The following is a 26,135-nucleotide window of genomic DNA, read 5'->3' as shown; positions in this document are numbered from 1 at the left end:
TTTTTAGTATCGTTCATAGGTGTTTTCTAAAAACCTGCAAATGGCTAAATTTTTCTTACACAGTACTGCAAAATCTAAATCTTCTCAAGTGTATTTTTCTCACTTCTAGTCAAAATATCTCATCACACTTAAAATACAACATAATCACCTAAAGAGTAACTTTTCAGTGAGATATAAGAACTTATTTTTAGACAATAGATCTGGAAAATCTTATTTCAAGAAATCTTACCAAGACAATTTTCATTTGTTCCGTTGGCAGATTTTTTTTGCTTGAATTAAGCAAAAAAATCTGAATAAATGGATACAAGCGGTCAAAATGAGTTTCCTTCATAGGGTGGCTGGGTGCACACACCCTTAGGGATAGGGGGAGGAGCTCAGTCACCAGGGAGGAGCTCAGGGTAGAGCCGCTGCTCCTCCACATCCAGAGGGCCAGCTGAGGTGCCTCCTGGACACCTCCCTGGGGAGGTGTTCCGGGCGTGTCTCCGGGAGGAGACCTCAGGGAAAACCTAGGACACGCTGGAGAGACTATGGGCCGGATCTACTGAGATCCCAATTTGCATGTAGTAATTTGCTTGCACAATCTAGAATTTTATGTGTAGGGTGTGACCACAGTTTGCGGGTGATTTACCAAGATTGCTTGCGCAAATTATAACAGGTGCAAAGTCTTGGAGACCACCCTGTTTAAATGAGGGTTTTGCGTGCACAACTGGAGAAAATACGCTGGAAAAACTGCTGTGGGATAAACCAGCACTAATGATACACCAGCACTAATGATACACCAGCACTAATGATACACCAGCACTAATGGGAACAGTGACTGAATGAAATGGATCAAGGAAATTTAATGTTGGAGGAGTTTTGTCATAGAAGGTATTACATGACTCATTCATGCATTCATTTATTTTTCACTTTAAAGGTGTGTGTGCGCACGCGGGGGAAGGGGGTAGTTGGATTGAATGACTGTCATGCGCACATAATTTTGTCACATTGTAGCCGAATGTTGGTGCGTATTTTTAATCACAATCATCAGGAGCCATAAACTGTGTGTGTGTCGGGGGGGGGGGGCACATATGTCTCAATTATTTTTTCTTCCGTCACTCCAAAAATGTTGACACGAGCGTGAAAAATGTGTTCTCTGCATCTCGTTTCATCATGTCTTTGTCTCCTAACCGCAGCCATGTGTGCACAAATACGCATCCAAACCGTTTGCACCTCCTTTTGAGATGTGTTAAATATAGACACAGTTTCTATCTGCAAAATTGCTTTCGGGTTTGATAAATCACTTTGCGTGTGCTAAATTAATATATTTACATTTTCTCCTCCCAGCACACGCACAACTGCATGTAAACGCCCCATATTTCATATTCATTGTGCCAAATGTACTAACTGCACCAGATGCGCTATTTTGCAACTTTGAAAGACGCAACCCTTATGCACACTGTTATTAAATCAGTTTGTACATTTTTTTTGTTTGCAATGAGTTTGCATACGTTTTAATACACGCAAACCTTTGATAGATCCGGCCCTACGTCTCTTGGTTGGCCTGGGAACGCCTTGGTGTCCCCCGGAAGAACTAGAGGAGGTGTCTGGGGAGAGGGAAGTCTGGGCATCCCTGCTTAGACTGTTGCCTCTGTGACCCGGCCCAGGATAAGCAGTAGAAAATGGATGGAAGGAATACATTGTTAACTAAACAGGATATGATCAGAACTCTTTACAGAAATCAGAACTTACTGAGCAGTGACCAGAGTTTGACCGACAATCAGAACAGAATCTGTCTGAATGAACCTGTGTCAGCAGCCACATGTTCAAACGATTGAAATACAAACATTTACTGCAAATAGGAAGGACATTTATCAGTAAGAGTGAGTCACATAATCTCATTTTGAAGGGAACACATCAAGTCATACATTTTAAAGTCAGGTTAGTTTCAGTTTACAGCACCTCAGCTTTAACCCATTAAGACCCAGTATAACTTTTGTGGAAATTCCCAAAATAAATTTTCTCTCTATTTAACCTTTCTTAAGTGATTATCACCATTTATTGTAATAATGTCCTCTGTGCGAATTTTCAGTGAAAATCAAGTATTTTTGTATATTTAATTTACTGATCATGTAGATGTTCATAAAAGCTCAGATTAAAGTTGAGGGTTATTATATCAGAAAGAGAGAAAACTGAAGAAAAACTAACTTTTTCAGCAAAAATATCAATAGCTGAACATAAACCCAGTGTGTCCATCACTGTCATTGATCCAACTCCATGGGTTTTACTGGTGAATCAGTGTTTCCATGGTAACTACGGAGCCTCTGAACATCCAAATGGGTCATATCTGATGACCATGAAAAGATGACAAACTGTATTTTACACCAATTATTTACATGTATTGATAGAAATAGTGGATCAACAGGTATCAAACAGTTTAGATCGGTAAAAGCTTTTGGTTGATGGTGGACGTTTGGGTCTTTATGGGTTAATAATACACTCCATGTTTGGTTCATTACCTCCGCCAGGAGGTATTGTGATCACTTTGCTTTGTGTGTTTGCGTGCGTGTTTGTTTGTTAGCAAGATAACTCAAAAAGTTATGGACAGATATTCATGAAATTTTCAGGAAATGTTGATACTGGCACAAGGAAGAAATTATAAAATTTTGGTGGTGATCAGGAGGGGGGGAATAATCTGTGCTGTCTGTCTGTTAGCAAGATAACCCAAAAAGTTATGGACGGATTTTGATGGAATTGTCAAGAAACGTTGATACTGGCACAAGGAAGAAATGATAAAATTTTTGTGGTGATTGGGGGGGGCGGGGGGGGGGGGGCATGGATTTTGTCTTTGTCTGTTAGCAAGATAACTCAAAAAGTTATGGACAGATTTGGATGAAATTTTTTGGGGAATGTTGATACTGGCACAATGAACAAATTATTAAATTTTGGTGGCGGCGGGGGGGATTTGTGTTTCTTTGTCTGTCTGTTTGCAAGATAACTCCAAAAGTTATGGAAGGATTTTGATGAAATTTTCAGGAAATGTTGATATTGGTAGAAGGAACAAATGATTAAATTTTGGTGGTGATCACGGGGGAAAGAGAGGGCGGGGGGGCTGATCTGCCTTGTCGGAGGTCCTGCGCTCTCTGAGTGCTTTTCTAGTTCGTATTTGCTCACTTCGGTGGTCCCAGCTCTTCCAGTTAGCATAGATGCATGCTTTTTCTTTGTTCTCTGTTCGTTTCTTTCATTGGAATATTCCTTTTCCTGAACACTCATGAGTCTATAGTTAAATGTACGCTTTAACCAGGAACAGGTGAATCCGTGTCATTGTTACAGCATCAGTGTAAAGCTGGTGTGGAACCGGGGTGAAGCACAGAAAACCAAGTGGATGTGTACCAGGTGGCTCTACACTTGAACGTCTCATTATGGTTTCAGGGACACAATTCAGGACGTGGTGGTAAAGATGGGCTGACAAAAGAAAAGCACTTTGTTGACTTCCCTTCACCTGGAGAGGAGAGGCCCCTGCACAGCCACCAGGAAGAGCAGCACATACAGCAGCAGCTTTTCACACTTCCATCCATCTGGGCCGTCCATCTGCAAACAAACAACACAGTATACATTCAAGAGGAAAGACCGGGTCATAACCCCCAGGTGGGTCACAGCAGATATGAGGGACATGTCATCAAACCTTCAAATACAAAACATGTTCTTTACACTTTGAATGTTGATCTGATCGTTGGACTGCATATTGTACTTGTTTTACTAAAAAAAATAAATAAACCTATAAACCCTTTAACACCTGTATACCTTTATTTGGTGTCATTTTTAAAGGTGTGTGTATTTAATGATGATGAATGATACTTTGAAAAGGCTGATTTATCTTTTTGGAACATTTTAGATTAATGTATAAGTTTCAATTTTATTTTATTGTGCAAGACATTAATCCATAAAGTAAGTAAGTAAAGTTGATTTATATAGTGCTTTTAAACGGATAAAAATCACAAAGTGCTGTGCATAAAATGGGTGCAATAAAACAACATAAGAATAATTTCATAAAATAAATAAAAAGGATAAACCCATCAACTAAATAACAACGATCCAAATAAAGACCCAAACATCCACAACTGATCAAAACCATGTACTGATCTGAACTGTTTAATACCTGTTGATCCAATAATCCTATCAATCCATGTAAATAATTGGTGTAAAATACAGTTTGTCATCTTTCCATGGTCATCAGATATGACCCATTTGGACGTTCAGAGGCTCCGTAGTTACCGTGGAAACACTGATTCACCACTAAAACCCACAGAGTTTGATAAATGACAGTGGATGGACACACTTGTATTATGTTCACTTAATGATATTTATACCCCGCCCCCCAAAATTGAATTCATACCAAATTTGATTTATAGATTGCCAGTGATCCAGAAAAGATGTGATTACATTTTGGGAAAAGTAGGTCAAAGTTCACTTTTTTTTTTTTTTTTTTTTTAAATCTTTTTTTTTTTTTTTTATTTACTTATAGTGGGCAAAATTTCAAATGTCTATAAAAACATCAATTTTGTTTCAATTTACTTCAAACTTGGCACATATATAGAAGCAAATGATATGACATAAAGCTAAGGCATATGTATTTTTTCACATTTTGGGTAATTCATTTATTTTTTTCCCATAATTTATCTAACATTGTGGTACATATAAAGTTATAAAGGATCGGGAAATCAGTCAAATAAAAGCATCCTTAAATTCATGACTTCTAATCAGCTCATTCTGAAAAAAAAAATTAACACACACACTCCTACACATCCTACCCCCCCGCCCCAAGTTGGCATGTCTTTGTCAGAAAGTTGCTAGTAGTTGTTTTTGTAAGATCTGTGTATTTTCTATGTCGTCATATGTCCAATAATCTTTGTGTTTGGTTTTTTTTATATTTATTTCATTCAAGAAAGGAAAAACAATATATAATGCATTTTAGATACAGTGTGTTGAATTGTTTTTCTTAGTTTAATGAACCAAATCCCCTCCGTCCCATCCTTCCCACGTACATATAAACTGCCACAAAACATAAAACAAAACAAAACCAAAAAAAAAAGAAAAAAAAGAGGGGGAGAAGGGCACAATAACATAAATCTTTGAATCTTTGTATAAGTTACATGTTGTGTTATCTGCTATTGTTGCGAGAAATGATGGTTGTGTAAATATGTGAATGTGTCACTTTTTGCAAAAAAAAAAAAAAAAAGAACCTGTTTTAATAAATGATTGCCATTGATGAACTGATTAACATAGACGTGATGACATCAGCTGGATCGATGCCAAAATAAGCTACAATTTGTGTGAGGAGCGGGGTTTGTTGTGCCTTGTTTTTCCCTATTTTTTATTATTTAATTTAATAACCTTTGAATTTACACTGAGCTTTCATGAACATGTACATGATCAGTGAATTAAATATAGGAAAAGACGTGATTTTCACTGAAAAATGCGAATGCAGAGGATAATTTTGTAATAGATCGTGATAAACTGCTTGGGAAAGACGAGAAAAAGCACTTGTCGGTTGTGGCTAAAATAGTTGTGGGTCTTTCAGGGTAAAGAAAAGTTTCTGACAGTGAAAGAAAACACATAGAGGAGGTTAGGAAATATAAGAGGAGTTAAAAACAGTAAAACATGAATAAACCAGTGAGAATCAGCAAAATGACCGTATATGTGTGAAAGCAGTTAATCTGAAGTAAAACACTCACCGGTATTATGATAAAAACCTTCAAGTACATGTATAATAGGTGAGATTTTTAGTTTTAGTGGATTTTTTTTGTTGATAAATTCCAGTAAGTAGCCGTTGCAGACTGAGAAACAGCAGAACATACAGTCGCATTCATTCAGTCGTTCATTTTAATGCCTGGTACAACTAAAGGTATATTTGTTTGGACAAATATAATAATAACAACAAAAAGAGCTCATAAGAGTTTAATTTCAGAGCTCATATCTTTCCATTTTCCATGTTTTTTTTGATAATAACCAAAATCAATTCAGTTCTTACGTCAATATCTATGGCATCGTACTGACAAAAACAGTGCTTTTAGACATTCCATGTTTTCTTTTCTGTCTGTTTTAGTCACATGATACACACAGGAGTTAGTACTGGACTGCATAACCATTGTTTTTGATGACTTTTGATGGGCTAATAACTTTTTCTGCTACTGTAGAATGAATTGGATAAACAGAAGACGGTGTAATTGTACTTTGCTGTAGATAGGAGCTGGTTTATATAAAAGGCTGAGTTTGATAAATGAGTTGAATTGACCCAGTGGATATTATGGCAGGTACATAATAAGTATTTAACCAGAGAATAAAGAAGTGTCAGTCCCAATAATCAATAATCAATCATCGATCATATTTGGCAGGATGAGGCTGGAACAGATCACTTATGCACAAAGGTAATTGTTTGGACAGTTGACAGAAATGTGGGATCATGAATTTAGTTTCAGATGGTTTATTTTTTTAAATACTGGGTGCCTGTTAAACAGTTGGTGTATAAATGAATGTATACTATAAAAAATAAAACTGTATTCTGTGGTAGAACAACTGAATACTGGATTTGTTGTGATAACACAAAAATGCAAGTTAAATGTCTCAAATCTTAAGTTGAAAATCCTTGTGTAAATAACAGTAAATTCTGTCAACTTAATTTTTTAAAAATTGAAATAGCTGCAGCTGAACTGTAATACTACTACTACTAGTAATAATAATAACTGTATTCTTTTATCTTCATATTTGTGTATAGAGCTAGCTGCGCTGTCTTGTAGGACTTTATCTTGTACATATTTTGCAACCTTTATATATGTATGTATATATATATATATATATATATAGATAGATAGATAGATAGATAGATAGATAGATAGATAGATAGATAGATAGATAGATAGATATAGATATAGATATAGATATATATACATATAAAAATCAGGCTGCGTTTGTAATATGAATATGTTCTTAATTGCTTGCCTGGGTGAATAAAGGTTAAATTAAAGAAATATATAAATATATAGTTACCTGTTTGCACTGAAATAGGAGAAACTCTCCATTCTCGTTGTACATTCAGTATAATGACAGTAAAGGGCATTCTATTCTATTCTATTCTATTCTGTTCTATTCTATTCTATTCTATTCTATTCTATTCTATTCTATTCTATTCTATTCTGTTCTTCTATTCTAATAATAATAATATAATTATTATTGTTATTACATTTTTAATTATGTCTTGGTTTAGCTTTTGAATGATTAGGTGAGATAGAGATTTGTAAAGAATTTTTTTTTTCAAATCACACATCAAGAAATAAAGGTAGAAGTTTATGCTTTAGAGTTAATTAAGACATTGTGGTGCAGTGGTTGTGGTTGGTGTCTAAACATTAAAATTGTAAATTCAGCTGAATTACATTTTTACATTCAAACAACTATCCCAAGAGTTCAACTAAGTAACAAATCTGTGTCCAAAAAACAAAGACAGAGGTACAAACGACAAAGGAAATGATGTTTGTAACAGAACGAGCTGTTTGTTCATTTGACGTAAAAATCTAAGGCAGCCCTTTCATTCATACTTTTAAGATGAAACAACATGTTATATTTTAGAATAGAATAGAATAGAATAGAATAGAATAGAATAGAATAGAATAGGCTTTATTGTCATTACAACATTTGTACATGAAATTCAGGTGGTCTCTGCCAGCGACACTTACATTGGAAAAACAGCACGATAACATACAGACATATAATAAAAAAGTATAAAGTATAAAAAATATGGCCAAGATTTTAAAAATTTAAAAAGTAGTATAAAATGTGCAAATGTAGTAGTAGTGTAAACAGTATAAACCAGTGGTTCCCAACCTTTTTGGGCTCGTGACCCCATTTTAACATCACAAATTTGTGGCGACCCCAGACATTCAAAATGGAGACTTTTTTTTTTTTGCTAAAATTAATTTGTTTTTGATCATGTAATAGTTTGCTGTACTATGTTGCAAATAAACATTAATGTTAGATGACATGTAGTCTATATAATGTATATTATTATTATTGGACAGAGGCAGAAAAGCCAGGTGTAGATTACTGCACAAAGTGAGAATTTGATTTTCCTTGGTCAGGATATGTACAGTCAGTCCAGCTTGGATTTACAAGGCTGACAATTAATACTGAACAAACAAGAACTCAAACTATGAATTATGAAAGAGCTGCAGCATCTGAAACCGACCACAATGAACAGATAAACAGAACCATAGTGCTTCAGTTTCAGACTCACAGTTTGTCATGTCTTTTATGGATTGCGATTGTCTCTGTCAACTCGCCATATATTTTTATTAGTAAGTTTTTTTTTTGTTTTGTTTTGTTTTTTTATCAATTACTATAAATTTCCGGCCGACCCCATTTGAATTCCAGGTGACCCCACGTGGGGTCCCAACCCTAAGGTTGAAAAACACTGGTATAAACAGTGTGAACCCAGTGTCTGTTCATTTATCAGACTGACTTTATCCACCTCAGACTGTATGTGTAGTCCAGTGGTTTCCAACCTTTTTCGGCTCATGAACCCATTTTAACATCACAAATTTCTGGCGACCCCAGACATTCAAAAACGGATACTTTTTTTTTGCTAAATTTAGTTTGTTTTTGATCATGTAATAGTTTACTATACTATGTTGCAAATAAACATTCATTTTAGACGACATTTAGTCTATATAATGTTCCGACCCCAAGGTTGAAAAACACTGTTCGTAAGACTTTAATTTGAATGTGTTTAGGGGGGATATGGATTATTTCTGTATAATAAAGTTGGTGTCTCGGTTACTTTTTAACCCATAAAGATCCAGTGCTACTTTTGTGTCAGTCCCCAAATGAATTTTCTCTATATCTAACCTTTCTTAAGTGATGTATCACCATTAATTATAATATTATCTTCTGTATTTTGCATTTTATCGGTAAAATCATGTATTTTCCTGACTTTAATTGTGTTGAAACAATGTTAAAAAACACTGGTATAAACGGTGTGAACTCAGTGTCCGTTCATTTATCCCCACAGTCAGACTGACTTTATCGTCCTCAGACTGTACGTGTCGTGTCTTCATTCAGTGTAAACACATATTTGAACCCTCTGTCCGGTTTTATTAAGTCATCAAGCTGATTTTTTTTTTTTTTTTCCAGCCCAATGACAGACATTAATAGAGAAACTTAGTGTAAGATGTTCCCCCCATGGCTGCCCCAGAATTCATGGCCGGCACTGACTGACAGACAATGCTCATTTAAAACACAAAAGCACATAGACTCTCATTCAGACTACAGCTGCCCTCTTTCAGACTTGTATTCTAAAGCCACTTTCTGTTGTCCCCTGCTCAGGTTTTTCCCCACGGAGGGAAATAAAGCTGGGCCCCACTGCATTGCATTTGGTGTGAGTGGAGAGAAGGGCTCGTCTGTTTGAAATAAAGGAAGAAAAACCCTCTCCACTGAGAGGACACCGTAGAGGTGCACCTTTTGCTTTGTCCTGGGCAGTTGGCTAGAAAAATGGAAGGTGAAGTAGGAGGGGAAAACATCATGCAGGTGGGGGGATTCGTCCCTAATGTGTTTATGAAAGATTCTTTGATAAAGGGAGGAAAGGACGTCTGCTGATTCCCAATGAGCTTTTTGTCACCCCCCACACCCCCACACCCCCACACCCCCCACCCCAAGGTTCCGATTTAGCACCTTAGAGGAAAGCAGCCACTCCACTTACAAAACATACATGTGTTTGTTGTTGAAGGTAAGCCAAGATGATTTACCTTTTTGGCCGAGGGGTGAGGTTTCACCTGGCTGTGGAAACATTTCAACGGCGTAGACCACCAGGCATTTACTTCCATAAAATTGTATTGTTATTATAGATTGATTTTGTATTTTTGTTTTTATTTATTTTATTTTTTTAACATATATTTATTTGAATTTTGAATGTTAGAATCACCGTTCATAGATACAAAGTGAACACAGACGTACAGTTAGAACTATATTAACTCCAGTTCCTTATCTCATCTATCAAGGTTTACAAAAAGGATAAAGTAAATGCATATTATTTTGATTTTTTTAATTTATTTAACACATTTTTATTTAATTTTTGACTGTTAGACTCACAGTTCATAGATACAAAGTGAACATAGACGTACAGTTAGAACTATATTAACCTCAGTTCTTTATCTCATCTATCAAGGTTTACACACAGGAGAAAGTAAATGCATATTATTTTTATTTATTTTATTTATTTAACATATATCTATTTGAATTTTGACTGTTAGAATCACTGTACATAGATACAAAGTGAACACAGACGTACAGTTAGAACTATAGTAACCCCAGTCTCACATTTCATCTATCAAGGTTTACACACAGGACAAAGGAAAACATATTATTTTTATTTATGTTCTTTATTTAACATATATTTATTTGAATTTTGAGTGTTAGACTCACCGTACATAGATACCAAGTGAACATAGACGTACAGTTAGAACTATATTAACCCCAGTTCCTTATCTCATCTATCAAGGTTTACACACAGGAGAAAGTAAATGCACATTATTTGTATTTTATTTTTTTAACATATATTTATTGGAATTTTGACTGTTCGAGTCACTGTACATAGATACCAAGTGAACATAGATGTACAATAAGAACTATAGTAACCCCAGTTCCTTATCTCATCTATCAAGGTGTACAAAAAGGAGAAAGTAAATGCATATTATTTGTAATTTTTTTTTTTTTTTAACATATATTTATTTGAATTTTGACTGTTAGACTCACCGTACATAGATACAAAGTGAACATAGACATACAATAAGAACTCTAGTAACCCCAGTCTCACATCTCATCCGTCAAGGTTTACACACAGGAGAAAGTAAATTCACATTTTTTTGATTTTTTAAAATTTATTTAACACATTTTTATTTGATTTTTGAGTGTTAGACTCACAGTACATCGATACAAAGTGAACATAGACGTATATTTCGAACTATATTAACCTCAGTTCCTTATCTCATCTATCAAGGTTTACAAACAGGACAAAGGAATGCATATTATTTGTATTTTTTTTATCTATTTAACATATATCTATTTGAATTTTGAATGTTAGAATCACCGTACACAGATACAAAGTGAACATTGACGTACAGTCATAACTATATTAACCCCAGTTCTTTATCTCATCTATCAAGGTTTACAAACAGGAGAAAGTAAATGCATATTATTTTTATTTATTTAATTTTTTTTCCACATATATTTTTTTGAATTTTGAATGTTAGACTCACCGTTCATAGATACAAAGCAAACACAGACGTACAATAAGAACTATATTAACCCCAGTTCCTTATCTCATCTATCAAGGTTTACAAAGAGGAGAAAGTAAATGCATATTATTTTTGTTTTTATTTTTTTGTGGTTGCTTTTCTTGTTAATATTGATCAGACTTAGGGTTTAGGAAAGGTGCTTATTGTGCTTTTTACTTTAACGAAGCAGCCACTTGTTGAACGCCTGATGAAATCCAAATATTTAATGCTCATTGTTGTTGTTTTTTTAACAACTCAGTATTTACATATATTTGTTCTTATTTATTTATTTATTTATTTATTTTTTTAGTTCCTATTCTATTCTATTTTCTAGTATTAGGTATTTATAACTCAGCAGTATTTTTGTTGAATATTATGTTTTAAAACGGTGTGTTTCACATCAGCTTGTGTCATATTTTATTATGTCATTTAGTGCGTTTCACAACTAAGGATGTATTTTGCTGTTTGCTAATTCTTATTTCACATGTGTTTTGTTTTTTTTTGTATTTATATATGATGCATACGAGACAAAAATAGAATTGATATTTTATTTTTAGATAAGTTACTTGTTGTGATAATGTTTGTTGAAAGGGAAGTAATATCATTTTGCAAACTGTTTTCTTATTTTACATTTTTAAAACTTTTTTATACAATTTGTCATTTTTAGTCTTCAAAATTTAATAACATATTTGAACACAGAAAGGACTGAGCCTAATTCAGTATATTTACACCAGTATTTGACTGCATGTCCGTGGAAACCGCTTATAAATTCTGCGACGTCTGTGTATAACATAGATAATACATTTACTGAGGGTTTTTGTCAGTCACTGATAACTGATAGTATCGCTGTCATTAACGCCACACATACAAGAAAAGAACGCAATGAAAATACAAAATACATTTTAAACCATCTATTCTAATGTTCTGCATTGTGATAAGAATTTTTTTTCAATTGTTATTTATTCAACCTTATTTATTGTGTTAAGATAATCACATCCCCATTAAGAGAACAGCTTCAGTATGGAATTCATCAAATAAAATATATTTTCATCCATTATTTTTTCTAGTTTCTGTCATATTTACCTAAAATAAGTATACGTAATGAATAAACGTGATCTCCATCTGGTTTAAGTATTGCATCGGTCACTATTTACTAATAGTGACATATTAAAATAAATTAATGCATTAGTTTTTCCACTGTGAGAATTTTTTATTTTTTTTAGTTTACTTTATTTTGAATATGCAACAAGACAAAATAATCTGACTTAGTCATTAGAAATAAAACAGGTAGAAAGAAGTCATGGAAAAAAAACATACATATACATATACATGACTTCATTTGCACATTCAAAAAGGGGTGGGAGGAAGTCCACTTCCTCAATTTAAAAACAGAGAGAGTGGAATGATATAGATATAGATATAGATATAGATATAGATATAGATATAGATATAGATATAGATATAGATAGACTTTATTTGGAACCTAAGTGGGCAAAATAAATTCTAGATTTAAGAGGATACTAAAATATATGGAAATAAATCGACCAAAAATGAAAGAAGAAATGAATTCCGCGTAAAAGTAAACAGACACTGGAAAAATAGTGTATTTGTCTTATTTCTAATCAAAATATCTCATTACGCTTAAAATAAGACAGAATCACCTAAAGAGTAACTTTTCAGGGAGATATAAGAATTTATTTTTAGACAATATTTTTTATTTCAAGAAATCTTACCAAGATAATTTTCATTTGTTCCATTGACAGATTTTTTTTTTTTTTACTTCATTCAAGCTAAAATATATTTTGTATTCATTTTTTTTAAACTTAAAATAAGACATAATCACGTAAAAAGTAACTTTTCAGTGAGATATAAGTACTTATTTTTAGACAATAGTTCTTATTTCAAGAAATCTCACCAAGATAATTTACAGTTGTTCCTTTGGCAGATTGTTTTTTTGTTTGTTTGTTTGTTTTTTGCTTAATTCAAGCTAAAATATATTTTGTGTTCTTTTTTTTTTTTTTTTTTTTTACCTAAAATAAGACATAACCACCTAAAGAGTAACTTTTCAGTGAGATATAAGAACTTATTTTTAGACAATAGATCTTATTTCAAGAAATCTCACCAAGATGTTCCATTAGCAGGTTTTTTTTGCTTTATTCAAGCTAAAATATATATTTTTTTGTATGTTTTTACTTGTTTTTAGAGGGGCATTTTTTCCAGCGAGCGTTTTAGAATCTTGTGTTTTTCTGTCAGTTAAAAGCTACGTTTTTCCTGGTGGGAAACGATACTATATCCTGGATCCACATCCACGGCCTGTGTCTGTCAGCTGTCAATAATGTGTCCCAGAGCAGCGGTCCAGTCTCCATGTACAGTCAGGAACACTATCACACTGATAATACCAATGAGCGACAGATGATCAGCTGCAGCAGACATTACCCAGACCCTGCAGATCAGCATGGGAGAGGGGAGGTGGGGGGGTTGGGGTGGGGGGAGGGGAGGGGAGGGGAGGGGTGGTGAGGGGGGAGACAACAATAAGAATGCTTCGCTAGTTTTAAAAAGGAAGAGGAGGCTTTAGAGGCCAAAGGGGAGGGGTCCTTTTTTTTTTTTTTTTTTTTTTTTTTTTTTAATTCTTGCATTAGGAGCATTCTCCTTTCGCAGTGTATCAGAATACAGGATGCACTGTCTGATTTCTGTTCCCTTGCAACTATCTTGTCCCAATTCAAACCTCTTGTGGTTTATGTGGCTGTGATCCTATTTCCAGCGGAGCCACCTGACCATGAAAAGAGTGTATGTGTCACGTTGCTGAGGAGCCAGCATCTCTGACAAGCAGCTGCTCTTTACACCCACAGAAACACACGGAGGACGGCACGCCACAAACACAATTAAAAAAAAAAGAAAAAAAAAAAACAAAAAAAACAGGACACATATTAAATCAATCATCTGCTTCCACAAAACTCTATAAGACATAGGAGTGTTTTAAAGTAGCAGAATGTGTATTTATTTACCTGGACTGGGTGATAAAAATGATCATTATTGCGATATATTTTCATGTATTTATATTTTTTTAATTTATTTTTGTTTGTTTGTATTTATTGATTGACTGTGAGAAAACGATGACATAAAAACATTTTTAATGCTGCTAAACCTGATATTTTCTCACAGTTTAACATACCTGCATGGAGATTATATGCAAAAAAACAACAACTTTCATTAAAAAACAAAACAAAACTGTCAATTACAGTCTAATAACAATTAGCATTAGCATGTAACTTTGCGTAAACAGCAAAGTTACAGTAATGGTATGAATGTCAGTGTATGGGATGGTGCATAAGCGTCCACTGTGTCGGCTGATGTGGAACTAAAACAACAAATTCTTTATTCTATTTTGGTTTTAATTGTTCTTCTGTACAGCACTTTGGTCCACTGCGGTTGTTTTAAAGTGCTTTACAATTAAAGTTGGATTGGATTAGATAAATATGCATGATCCCTATTAAATAAACCAATAAATAATAAATAAATAAATAAATAGAACAGCTGTCCACTGTGTTGACCACTACGCATGAAAGGGTTAATCTTCAATTTAATAAACGATTATTTGAATAGGTGAAAAAAAGTAGTAAAAACATAACGTCCTTCATACCGGAAACTGCTGAAAAAACAACCACAAAAAGTATAAAAGTAAAAGGTATATTAAAAATATCTAGATAGAAATCACAACAGTATAAAAGTATAAATATATCTATAAATATAAACCAGTCCAATGACATCTACAAACAGTATGTGCACTGCAGTCTGCAACACACAACTTACTAACAACTTAAAATGGAACTAACATAACTCTGTGTTGATCCTGGTGTCATGTGCATCACAATAAGTGTCCGTGTGAAACACAACAGTGGAACCAATGTTTAACGGCAGCAAAATTAAGGAAATGAAGCTTCGATTCAGGAAAATTGTACATAATTTTTCAATTGATTTGAGTTGATTAATTATTTCAGCTCTTGCTTTCATTATGTTAAAAACAAATAATAATATTTATTGTAGTTTAGTGTTGCGAAGCCTTGCTTTTACAAAATAAGCCCAAAAGTTACAAAATCAGAAAACTTTGGTGTCTTTTTCATCTTCTTGTGTCGTTCTTATTTCTGTTCTCTGCCTTTTTCATCAGTTTTTCATCATTTATAGTCCTTTCTTAATTTCCATCCATCCATTTAATCCTCATAAGGGTCTCGGGTGTATTTCTAAACTATGATTTAAATCATTTTAAATGTACTGTGTGGTTTATTCATCTTTCCTTCCATCCCTAAAATCAACCTTTAACTCATGAAAACCCAAACAGCTACTGGCATCCAAAACCATTACTGATCTAAACTGTTTAAAACCTGTTGATCCACTAATCCTATCCATACATGTAAATAATTGGTGTAAAATACAGTTTGTCATCTTTTCATGGTCATCAGATATGACCCATTTGGACGTCCGTAGTTACCGTGGAAACACAGTCATCTTCTACAACATTGATTCACCAGTAAAACCCATATAGGTGGATCGATGACAGTGGATGGAGACACTGGGTTTATATTCAGTTGATCATAGATTTTAAAGAGAAACAGTCACTTTTTCTTCCGTTTTCTCAGTTTTTCTATAATAACCTTTAAATTTACACTGAACTTTTACGAACATCTACATGATCAGTGAATTAAATAGAGGAAAACACGTGAGTATCACTTAAAAAATACAAAATTCAGAGCATAATATTATAATAAATGGTAATAAATCACTCAAGAAATCTTAAATATAGATCTATGTATTTGAGAAGTGCTACAGAAGTAGTGCTGGGTCTTTCTGGATTAAACTGCACATAAACACTCATTTGACATTAGGGATGTAACGATTACCGGTATAACGATAAACTGCGGTAAAATTGCAGACGGTTAGTATTATCATTTAAATTCAAATTCTCATGATAACCGTGTTTGATTACTGCACTTTTAGAGGAAAAAACACCAATGTAAAGATCTGCTTTTATGTTAAATATTTGAGTATAGTTTGAATTTATTACAATTTTAATTTTCTAAACCTAATATTTGGAACCAATATTCACTTTTAAAGTCTTTGAAAAGGTTCGTTAAGCATCTGTGTGTTATTTATGCAATAAAGTGTGTACATTTTTCATGTATTTCTTTTGTGTTTTCTGGCCTTTTATGTTGATATAGTAGGTTAAAGTAAAAAATAATAGACAGATGATATAGATGAAGTTGTGCTGAAAAAAAAAAGATTCCAAACATGGGTATAGTAAACATTTGTTTATATAGTATATAAAGGCAAAATCAAAAGGACTGAAAATGGACAAAAAAGGCTCAGACCACTAAGGGTTAATATTTGTATGTTTCTGCCAAGAGAAAGTACATTGTGCCAATTATTTTTATTTATTTGTTTGTTTGTTTGTTTGTTTGTTTGTTTGTTTTTTCAAAATATAACTTGGTTAAATTATTTCAGTGTGTGTTTTACTACTTTTCGAACATTTTGAGGAACATTTCAACAATACCGCGATAATAATGATAACCGTGATAATTTTGGTCACAATAACAGTGATATGAAATTTTCATATTGTTACATCCCTATTTGACATGTATCATTATATGAGGCCATAACAGCTGGTTCTACTGTAAATATAAGGAGACAGGATAAGATAGTGAGTGATGAGATAGAGTTACACAATATAGAACAGTTGTTGGAAATGAAGCTGGTGCCAGGAATGTATTTGTGAGTTGAGTGAAGTCCCACAGGTCCAGTGACCTGCCCTGTCGTTATCAGTAAACATGAATACTTTCCATCAGCAGAGAAACATCAGACCTGTGGTTGGTGGGCAGAAGGTGTGCGTGTTCATTCACAGGACGGGTTATTTTATGACGGCTCATTAAGAGGCCTCAGGCACATTATTGGCCATGAAGCTCTGACAGTTCTTTACCTGATAGTCTAAGGTTACTCACGCTTTCTTCTTTCTATAAGCAGGAATACGTTACTCTATTATTTGTGTAATTTTACAAATGACACAGCCTTTCTTTATACAAGTCATTGGGGGGATTACTGTTCAGTCATTTGTACGGTGTTGTATTGGTGACAGTTTGTCATCTATCTTTTTCCATTCAGATGTGACACAACAAAGAGCAAATAATTCTTCACAGTAGAGTTTTCACGTACATGTACTTCACTTGTGTATTTTTTTTTACAACCCACACTCTCAAAAATAAAGGTACCAGCTTGTACTTAAAAGGGTACAAATGCTTGTTGCTGGGGGGTGTACTTTTTTGAGAGACATTTCTGTACCCTTTTGAAATGGTCCATTTTTGTACCTTAAGTACTTTACATAGAAAGAAAACTCTCGTATAGCTGATAATGCCATGATGTTTCAAGTTTGAACCGGTGGCCTAATTGAGAAAAAAAAAAAAAAAAAAAAAAAACGGCATAAGCAAGATATGAAATCGAGACATGGAGGTGTGAATGAAAACTTGATAAAACAGAGATTATGGCAATATTCTGAGGTTCGAATAAGATAAATATATTATTAGGCTATTATCATTGAGCTAAATGGGCTATTAAATTAAAACACAAATTATTATTAAATATAATATAGAGTACTGGTGAATCAATGTTGTAGAAGATGACGGTGTTGCCATGGTAACTACAGAGCCTCTGAGCGTCCAAATGGGTCATATCCGATGACCATGAAAAGATGACAAACTGTATTTTACGCCAATTATTTACATGTATTGATAGGATTAATGGATCAACAGGTATTAAACAGTTTAGATCAGTAGATGGTTTTGGTTAAAGGTGGATGTTTGGGTTAAAACAGGAGCAGCCCAAGAGAAAGTTTTCAGATTTAGTACAAACATATAGTTTCATATATGAACTGCTTACATTTGAGTGCAAATAGGTCAGAGGTCAGAGGTCAGAGGTCATGGTCGCTGTTACCTCACCAACACATTAAAGCATGAAAAAGTTTTAAGAAATGACATTGTAACGTCCAGTGAACTGTACAGTCACTGCTTCTCCAGGATCCTTCGGTAAAACAGACTGTTAATAATTGTGTGTTGTTGGTAAATAATAAAACTGCATTAACAGATTATGATGCAGAGATAATGGGCACGTCTGACTGAACTGACAGATTTTGTGTTATTATGCATCTTACAATGTCCTAGTTTCACCTTCAACAGATTTGACACTAAGGCACTGGTGCAGCCGTCCGTGTATTTAATGCACAACATTTGTACAAAACAAAACAACATAAAGGAATAAAACCACAAACCTCCATTTTTAAAAAAAAGTTTGATTTGAAATTAATATGGTTTACATTCTTCACATTATGCTAGTTTGATGTGTGATATAGGGCAGCCGCTAGAACTGTAAAAAAACAACTGTAGACATTACAACTATAGTACAACTGTTCTTTATCACTTTAACTGCTGTAAAAAGTACAAATAAACAAATAAATGGATGAATAAAAGAATAAATAAATAATTTTTTTTAGTGCTTCCTTGCCATATTACTTTGGGTGAAGTAACCTCACATTTCAAAAATAATTTCTTAAAAACAGGTTAATCAGATGATGTTGACCACTTCTGACACATACTGATCATTACACAGAATGAATACCCTGTTTTGTTTTGTTTTTTAACACTTGGACGAGTATGAACGACAACTGGTCAATGTGATTGGTACACCTTATTTAACCCATAAACACCCAAACACCCATGGAGTTGGATCAATGACAGTGGATGGACACACTTGCTTTATGGTCAATTAATTAATGATAGAGTTTGCTGAAAAACTCCCTTTTTCTTCAGTTTTCTCTGTGTTGATATAATAACCTTTGAATTAACTCTGAGTTCATGAACATCTAAATTAAAAGTAGGAAAATACACGATTTACAGTGGAAAAAATGCAAAATATAGAGGATAATATTATAATAAATGGTGATAAATCACTTAAGAAAGATTAAATAGAGACAAAAATTCATTTGTGAACTGCCATAAAAGTAGCCTTTCTATTGATTCTATTCTATTCTATTCTATTCTATTCTATTCTATTCTATTCTATTCTATTCTAATCTGTTCTATTCTATTCTAATCTGTTCTAATTTATTGTATTGTATTGTATTGTATTGTATTGTATTCTATTGTATTCTATTCTATTCTATTCTATTCTATTCTATCTCTTCTATTCTATTATTTTGTATTCTATTCTATTCTATTCTATTGTTTTGTTTTGTATTGTATTGTTTTTTTGTTCTATTCTATTCTATTCTATTGTTTTGTGTTCTATTGTATTGTATTGTATTGTATTGTATTGTATTGTATTGTATTCTATTCTATTCTATTCTATTCTGTTCTATTCTATTCTATTCTATTCTATTGTATTCTATTCTATTGTTTTGTATTGTATTGTATTGTATTGTATTGTATTCTATTCTATTCTATTTTATTCTATTCTATTCTATTCTATTCTATTGTTTTGTATTCTATTTTATTCTATTCTATTCTATTCTATTCTATTGTTTTGTTTTGTATTGTATTGTTTTGTGTTCTATTCTATTCTATTCTATTCTATTCTATTCTATTCTATTCTATTCTATTCTATTCTATTCTAAAGTGCAGATCTGCTGGGGTGTAAAGCTGTGGGTTGTGTGTAACCAGTTTGTAAGGGGAACCTTCCAGAAACAGCCCGTCCTGCTCAGACAGTGAATGACCAGGCAGAAAGAAAAAAAATGAAATCAAATCTGAAACCCACGTCGTGCACACGTCTACCACAGCTGGAATGCAAATCTCCTGTGGGGCCAATATTACAGTGGATACGAAGCCTGAACAATATCACAGTGGTTTATTTGAGTTTCTCCTTAAGACCCAGACCCACAGTTCAGTGGTCTTATCATTTTATTGGCAGCTTCGTTGTGTGACGTGGATGTAATATGACATGTATCCAGACTGTGGAGACGGGTTTCATTCCAAATTTGTCACAATTTACCGCTTGTCCATGAACGAACGGCATCGGTTTTTGACAGAGAGGACACAGGCAGAAGTCCTGAAGTGTTAAACATGGACCACATGGACCAGGTGGCCTCACTCAGAAGAAAAAACCTCAGTAGGAGGAGGATTTGGTTTTAGACCCAGGACACCAAGGTTTATTTACTGTGTATACTGTGTATGGTAACCTACAGAACTGATTTTAAGATACTACTCCTCACGTATAAAGCTCTAAATGGAACCGGACCAAGTTACATTGCAAACTCACTGATCAATTATGTACAAACTAGAACACTGAGGTCATCAAACGCAGGGTTACTAGCGACTCCCAGAAATATTACAAAGAAAATGGGGGACGCAGCCTTTACTAACTATGCACCAAAGTTATGGAATACAATTCCAAAAGACATTAGAGAAGCCAGTTCACTGAATATATTTAAAACCAAATTAAAAACATTTTTATTCTCAAAAGGCCTTTGAAAGGAGATAAAAATGGGGTCACAATTCAGGAACCAGGAATGTGCGGTTTTTATTTTGATTTTATTTTATTGTATTTCTGTTTTTATTTTTTATTTTATTGTATTTCAAATTTCATCTTATTTCTAGCACTTCAAAAATTCTATGCATAATCAAATATTTTAATGTGCGCTGCTTTTATTTTTATTTTATTGTATTTCTCTTAAATTTCATTTTATTTCTTGATGTATAATCAAATCTTAATGTATTTTAATATTGTATTTTTTCAATCAATGTGAAGCACTTTGGGCTACAATTTCTGTATGAAAGGTGCTATACAAATAAAGTTTATTATTATTATTATTATTATTATTATTTTTTTTTTTTTTTTTTTTTTTTTTTATTGTTATTATTATTATTATGGGAACTAATGCTATGTAATGTGTGGGTGTAGCCAGAATTTTTAAAATATTTCAAATTTTATGAATGCTGGTATTTGACATTTTCCCCAGGGACAACAGCTGGAAAATAGCTTTTTTGTGAACACTGGCACATTTACAGAAATGTTCATTAATGTGTACTGTCCCTGCTAAATAAACAAATAAATACATTTCCACTTCTCCTACCCATAATGCATTTTTCCTAATCCTAATTCCAACCCTTTTCTAACCCTAACCAGGTTATTTTTATGCCTGAACTTAACCCTTAACATTTTATTGGGCAAGTGACTATTTTTGGTAATTTCTGCAAACATTAAATACGGGGCGAATTCCATGCCTCAGTGAGGTCCAGAAGCATGTTTTTTTTTTTTTTTAAACACATATCTTTATTAAATTTTTAACACATTACAATGTTTTCTGACATGACAGTGTGAAATCATGAATTGCGTACAGATGACACGCCACTTTTAATTGGTGTGTTATCTGTACGCATTATAAGCTTTCAGCGTGTATATTTACGCCGCATAAAATAGCACGCCATTAACGTGATTAGCGGTTAGGGTTAGGTTTAGGGTTAGCAATTAGCGCAATTAGTGATTGGCGTGATTAGCAGTTAGGGTTAGGGTTATGTTTAAGGTTAGGGTTAGGTTTAGGGTTAGCGATTAGCGTGATTAGCGGCTAGCGCATTGACACTCCATCAAATGGCATTAAATAACATGCAACAGGATGAAAATGTGTACATATAGCACGCCAATTGCAATTAACTGGCATCATATACAACACGATTTCATGAGATTAGTCTGGACATGAACTGGTAACATTGTGTGCCCCCCCCCCCCCCCCCCCCCCCCCAAGCGTAAACCCCCAGACCACCTCTCAAATTTGAAACAGCAATGAAAGTAGATAACAAAATAATATATAACTAATAGTAACTTGAATACTTGTCAACATCCATTTTTGTATGACTGATACAGAATTAAACATCATTTAAAAGAAAAAAAAAAAAGGGGGGGGGCTGTGGTCTCACTTTGTAAGTTATGATGATGAGATTTCAGGTCTTGATTCTAAAAACTGGAGAAATGAATTCCATATCTACGACAATGTTTATATTTACAAAGTTTCCATAAAAGTCTGAATAACACGAACAACCTGAAAGAAAAGTGCAGTTTTAACAATATTATGCTTTAGTTGATCATTTACACACATGCATTACAGTTACAAATACACAAAACATTTAAAAACAGACAGAATATTAATAAAATTGCACTAATTTCTCTTAAGATATTTCAGTTTGTTCATATGTCTTCATATTATTCACATTTTTGTGAAAGGATAGTTTGTAAATGTAAATATTTTCATTTGATTTAACTTTTTTTTATACAAAGATTGGACCCTTATTCCTCAGTTTATTATTTCCACATGTACATTACAACTTACTGATCACAGTGGATCTACAAACACACAAAACATTTAATAACAGACAGAATATTTGTAAAATTATACTTCTATATCTTAAGACATTTCAGGTTGTTCATATTTGTTCAGATTATTCACATTTTTTGAGAAAGGATAGTTTGTAAATGTAAACATTGCCATGTAATTTTACTTTTTTACACTAAAACAAAGACAAAAATTTGGAATAGTTATTATTTATAGGTTATTATGATAGTTTTTTTTTTTTTTACCATTGATTGATCATTTCTTCAGTTTGATTTTTGCTTTTTACAAATTCATCCAAAGGGCCAGATTGGACCCTTTTATGGACCAGTTTTGGCCCACGGGCTGCATGTTTGACACCTGTGCTTTAGAACATGTTGTGCAAACTATAGATGTTCACTGTGTTAGTGTGTGAGTAACTGTTGGAGTCTGTTGTAAAACTGATAGACCTTTAACGAAATTGATATTTGTTACATGAAAATATTCATTCTTGCAGTTCCAAAATTCCACAAACTAAAGTCTTGTGTCTGTACAGCTGCTGTTAAGTGCTTCTGTTATCGCTCTGTAGAATTTATTTAAAGGGGCCAAATGTGCGTTGTTATTTCAGACCCAGCTAGTTAATCTTTCTTGCCCAGATAATACATCAGTGCCAACCGATGCACAAATCACTGCTATTGATTTGCATACGGCAGATAGGCTTATCTACATACATATAACACAAAAGCTGGAAATCTATGCGAGTATTCCCACAAATATATTTCAAGTACAGGAAAATAAGTGCAATGTACCATTTTCCTGTGACTTCTCTCAGTTTACTTGTCATTCTTTTAGCCTGAAACAGTTGAGGCACCAAATGCATGTAGATATTTCAATCTCAAAAGTCAAATTGCAGGCAATAGGCATATTAAACACCAGCGACAACAGCCGTGATAGTTATTAACCCTTTCGCCCCTGAGACATTATTCCAGGTAAACGTACTGCTGTGAATGTGCGTCTGTTTCAGGTTCATAAAAGCTGCTGTGAGTATGTGTTTCTTTTCTTCAGTGGTTTTACATTATTGTGTGTTTTCGGGTCAAAACGGGGTGAAATAATAGAAAAAGACAAAGAGAGGAATTGAAGTTTGACAGGTTTTTACTAAATAAGACACTCAGAATGTACATCAATAAGACATTTAGGATGTTGAACATGAACTGTGAACTAGAACACACTGAACAACAACAAGAATTTGAATTTTGGCCCAGTAGTTTTTGTTTTAGGGCTTTTTTTTTTCAGTCCAGCTGCTTTTTGACACCTGGTTGAACTCCAAAAAGCAGTTACACAGTCAAAACTCAGTAAAAAAAAAAAAAAAAAAAAAAGGAAAATCACAATGACACTGCAAACAAGGACAACGGTGTAAAAAAGTTGTACAAATGGTCTATTTATATATATATATTAGTGCTGTCAAACGATTAAAATTTGTAATCAGATTAATTACAGGGTTGCTGTAGACTAATTTTGATTAATCATGATTATATATCATTCATTTTTAGCTTATCAGCTGACAGGCCTTAAGCTATTGTTGTCATGCAGCGTCCATGTGGCGTTGTCTGTTACAAAAATTTCAATCGTCTTCTTCTCTGAAACTACAATTCTGATTGGCTTCAAACTTGGTATACAGCTTCTTTATGATGATGTCTACAAAAGTTAGTGAAATTATTTGGATCCGGATCTGATTCTGGATTTGGTGCCACTTTGAAAAATTTCCCCATTATATGAGATAGGAAGTGGATCGATGCAATAACTCAGTAAATATAAATGATATCCACTGTAAATTTCTACAGTCCAGCCCTGATGGGGAGATGACCAAAACATAATGTCATGCTGATCAGGATCTTCTTCTGGATCCAGGAACTTATGGAAAATTAACATGGGCTCTTATGGGGAAAAAATTTCAATCTTCGTTTTCTCCCAAACTCCAGTTCTGATTGACTTCAAACTTGGTGTACAGCTTCTGTATGATGATGTCAACACAAGGTATTGCAATTATTTTGATCCAGATCTGATTCTGGATTTGGTGCGACTTAAAATTTTCCCATTATAACAGATAGGAAGTGGATTGATCCAATAAATCAGTATCAATGATATCAAGTTGGAATTTGAATTTTTTACAGATCTGATTGGAATATGAGCAAAACATGGGCTATTTCTGTAATAGAATAAATACACAGAACTGGGTGATCATAAATGGCATCTGGATACATTTCCCAAAGCTTTTAATTTGGCCGGTAAGCTACAGGGCCATTGGTCCTATTTTAATCAATCTTAATCGCGTTTCATTTTCCATGAGCAAAAAGACTCAAGAATGAAGGAAATATATTTGCACTTAACGTGTTTATTTAACCACCTTCAAAAACAACTTGAAATAACAGTTCCATCTTGGGTTTTTTGTCTTCATATTTCCATCCAGAGGGCCAACGTACTGTTTAGTGTCCTCCATCTTTGTGGGTTGGTTCTGCTGCGTGTCATTACCGGATCCACTGCCCATTTGCACATGCACGACGCTAACTCTACTTGAAATGCGTTGGCAGAGACGGTCAGTCATTCTGTGCTGCAGATGGGTTAATTGTGTTAAACTTTTTCATCAGATTAATTTTGTTGATTTTGACAAATAAAAAAATAAAAATACAAAAAAATACAAAAAAACATACCAAATAAATAATAAAAAATTTTAAAAAGAAAAAAAGAAGAAAAAATAAACAAATTTTTAACAGCCCTAATATTTTTTAATGTATATTTTCACACTCACTGCTCTGTGTTTTGCCTCCTATTACACAGGACCGGGGGGTTGCACTGAGCATGCTCAGATGTCTCTGAAAAGAACTAGGTCTATTCTATCAGCACATTTGGATTTTTTTTCCTATTGAGCAAACAGTTGAATTTTTATGAATATTTACGTTCAGAACACTCACCACAAACACATCAGGGGTTAAAGGGTTAACTTAAAGATATTAAATATACTAAATAGGTTTAATGGCCAACAAAAATGATTTCCATAGTAAAGAAGGGTCACACTGATTCGGGGCGTAAGCCTGTCTTTAAAACAATGCAATAAAGAACTAGAAGCACTCGGAGAGCGCAGACCTCCGCCAAGGCTGATCAGTGCCCCCCCCCCCCCCCCCCCCCCCGTGGGCCCCCCCACGCCAAGGAGGTTGTGTTTTTGCCAGGGTTTGTTTGTCTGTCTGTCTGTCTGTCTGTTTGTCTGTCCATTAGTGTGCAACATAACTCAAAAAGTTATGGACAGATTTTGATGAAATTTTCTGGTCTGCCCCCCCCCCCCCCCCCCCCCCGTTGGCCCCCTCACCCCCGATCACCACCAAAATTTAATCATTTCTTCCTTATCCCATTTCCAACAAACCCTGAAAATTTCATCCAAATCTGTCCATAACTTTTTGAGTTATGTTGCACACTAACGGACAGACAAACAAACCCTGGCAAAAACA

At 33.9% G+C, this 26,135-nt stretch overlaps 1 protein-coding gene across 1 annotated transcript in view; it reads left to right on the top strand.

The window, feature by feature from the left end:
• Nucleotides 1-26,135, top strand: part of LOC115425596 (submandibular gland secretory Glx-rich protein CA-like) — a 611,393-nt gene that overhangs the window by 501,559 nt on the left and 83,699 nt on the right. The window lies entirely within an intron of this gene.

The sequence above is a fragment of the Sphaeramia orbicularis genome, chromosome 9 (assembly GCF_902148855.1).
Source record: "Sphaeramia orbicularis chromosome 9, fSphaOr1.1, whole genome shotgun sequence".
Lineage (NCBI taxonomy): Eukaryota > Metazoa > Chordata > Actinopteri > Kurtiformes > Apogonidae > Sphaeramia > Sphaeramia orbicularis.
Note: the sequence above shows the minus strand (reverse complement) of the source record. Positions and strands in the feature narration are given on the sequence as shown.